This window comes from Epinephelus moara, chromosome 24, assembly GCF_006386435.1.
Source record: "Epinephelus moara isolate mb chromosome 24, YSFRI_EMoa_1.0, whole genome shotgun sequence".
Lineage (NCBI taxonomy): Eukaryota > Metazoa > Chordata > Actinopteri > Perciformes > Serranidae > Epinephelus > Epinephelus moara.
Window position 1 is genome coordinate 42,155,820 of NC_065529.1, and position 3,217 is coordinate 42,159,036.

The 3,217-nt window shown below is 40.3% G+C and overlaps 1 protein-coding gene across 9 annotated transcripts in view; it reads right to left on the reverse strand.

Moving 5' to 3' along the window:
- The window catches only part of LOC126386689 (transcription factor HES-5-like), a 53,158-nt gene that overhangs the window by 23,784 nt on the left and 26,157 nt on the right, over positions 1-3,217 (reverse strand). The window lies entirely within an intron of this gene.

Consider the following 3,217-nt stretch of genomic DNA (forward strand, 5'->3'; position numbering starts at 1 on the left):
ATGTCATTCAATGGAGATCTTCCCTACAGAGCTTTCTCACACTCCGTCCATTAGCAGAAAAAATAGACATGTGCCCCACTACAAATGGACCTTTTGAGGATCCTGTGCAGAGGCAGTGTGTGCCATAGAGGGTAAAGTGGGGCCTCCACAAACAATAACCACGAAAGTGAAAGATGTGTACTTAAACAATATGTGAAAATTAAGAATAATTATCTTACTTTTAACACACGTAATTAATAAATATTGTGAAAAGTTAAAATCTCATGTTTTTGTGGAGGCTACTGGGTCAGAACATCAAGGTGGATCGTCTGAGTTGTCATTTTGCTCATTCTGGTCATAATTAATGTGACAGGAAGTGGATACATACTATCAGGTGTATGCTGCTCATTGCAATGGTAAAAATGAATACATTTTAATGGTTTATGGACACATTCATTAATATTTGTAAGTTCTTCATTGAAGATTACAGAGGTGATAAATAAATTATGCATCAAAGAAGAAGAAGTGGACTTCGTTGTTTCACCTGATGAGCAGCGGTCAGTTAAGTCAGGCAAGCGTGTCAATAAGTAAGTACCCTGTCTATACAGCCCTCAGTGGCTTTAAGTTTAGGCTTAGCTGCTATAATTTTTTTTTAATCATTTATCTTTGAACATAGGTATATTTCCAAGGTGGCAATTTGAATCATTTGCAACAGCCCTCTCTCTCTCTCTCTATGGGCCCTTCCACCCCAGGGGCCCCAGCACTGTCTGCACTGTCTGTATTTACACCCCTGGTGCCACATCTAGACTGGGAATGGACCGTTGCCAAGCAACACATAAAGAGTCCTGCGCACACACTTTGTGTGTTTTCATTTATTTAGCGACCAATTAAATACGTCTGTTGACAGTCCCTTTTGTGGCATATGTGTGACGCAGATGAGTTAACATCTTAATCAGCAGGTTGTGTCATCTTCTGCTGTTTTACAAGTATACCTGGAGATTAACAGTGAAGTGTCCAGGCTTCTTTCTGTCCCCTCAGCCTTTTCTGACCACAATTCATTATTTAACTCAATTATATTTGTGGCACTATGTTCCTTTTTGTGGTGTAAAGTTCACTACCCTTAGTGTAGCTAAGGGTTAGCTTAATTAACGGTTCAGAACACCTGCAAGCGGAGTGATACATACAAAGTTAAAAGTCCCAGTGCACTCATGGAATGCCTCTCGTCCAATCAGATTGCTTGGCCGGAACTAACTTGTGTAAAACGTTGAAACCGTTAATGGATTTTTAAACATTAAGATGGCCAATTAAGGCGAGAAATAACGCCTAAAAATGTTCCTTGTAACTTTTGCAGCCAAAACTTCACACAAGTTGTGAGACGCACGGATAGTGTAGCGTCTGAGGAAAATATCAGAAGAAAAGTAAAGAAATGTAGTTTAGCGGCAGGTAAGCTAACACCCAACTCAACGGCTAACGGCTAACATTGGTCCTGTGTTCTGTCGTCGCGGTTCCTCCATCCCCAAAATACTGGACCCGTCGCTGTCTGTTGGGACTCCTGCCACTATGCGGATGCTTTTTGGACCAAACAAACCAAAGCAAGTATGTCTAAAACTTTACTTTGTGTGTTTATACAAAAGACAGAAGAACAGAGACCAGGTCGAGCTCAGAACCGTTTCAACCGTTAATGGATTTAATGAACACTGTCAGTGAACATTGATGGACCTAACTGAAGACCCGTTAAGTGCTCCATGACAGTTGACAGATCTTTAAAGAGAAACCAAACCTAAAGTAACAACAGTGACAGAAAGGATATTATCCTCAGGACTGTTCACCACAGACCCTCCTCTCTTCAAGTTTCTGGTGAGTAATTGTAAGCTAACCTTAAAGCTTTGTTTACAGTCTTCCTGTGGTGCTAGTGTAAACTGTTGCTGTCCATGGTGTTGAATAATGGATGTAGTATACGCTGCTTGTAAAAGTCAGAATGTTGTCACCATCTCCTCCACCTCCCTGTGCATGTGTGTAACAATCCTGTGTTGTATTCAGTTAGCTTTAAATCAAAGATAGTGGTGTAGTGAGAAGAACTGTCAAAAGTTGGACTTGCTTTTAATAGATAATAGATTGGCAAATTCATTTTTGTCCTCTCTGCTCCATATTGAACCCTCCATTTTATTTGTCCTCTCTGCTCCATATTGAACCCTCCATTTTAATGTCCATGTTTCCCACACTTTGTTGATTGACTTTCCAAACAAATGTTTACTTTTTTCTTTCAGTAATCATGATTAAATAAAATTTCTGATTTAAAGTTTTCTACTTAAATCATCTAAGTAGTTCTTTTAGGTTGCCTGATGTAATTTTAGGTTTTAATGTATTGTGTGAGGTTATTTTTGTTCAGAAACAGTTGTTATCGTAAATGAATATTGCCTATAACAAGAAAAGAATCTGCAGATTGCCTTGGGGCCTGCTAATAAGACAGTGATATGTTGTGAAGGCAGGATTGCCTTGTTTTCTGAAGCACTGGTACTTGATTTAATTGGGTAAATTCATTTCACTTGACATTTCTCTGTGTGAAACAGCCTTATCAAATGAAACTTGTGGAGTAGTTTTGGTTTCAGCTGTTTACTGCTCAAAGCTTGAGTGTTGTAATCAGGGACATTGCACCAAATTCTGGGCCCTATGCATGAGCAGTCTCTGTCAGCCCCCTGCCCTTCCTGTCTTGATCCATGTCTCTCTCACGCATCTTTTGAATTTTGTTCTTTGGGACCCCTATCTCCTTTTCTTGGGAGACATGACAGTCTGTGTTGGTGTTCCAGCAGCGTTAGTTGTAGGGTCCGAAATTAACACCTGCCACATGCCAAATGTGAGTAAATTTTCCGTTTAGCAACTAAATCCGTCACACTGGTGATTAAATGTTTGTACCAAAATTGTCATGTAATTTAAAAAAAACTGTACTGAGAGTCTCTGCTGCATTTTGGTATCATTTAGGTGCGCACTGCTTTACTGCTCCTGAGCTGCTCCTATGCTGTTTGTGTCACGCACGCGCACACACACACACACACACACACACACACACACATGCATGCATCCAAATGGTGTCGTGACACTGACCATCTTGAGTGCTCCTAGTCTTGTGGCACTGTTTACGCTACAGGAAATAAGCTGATCAGCTAAAATATCACTTGCTGCCATGCCGGTCTACTGCCAACTAATATTGCGCCCATACTAACGAAGGCAATGAAATAAT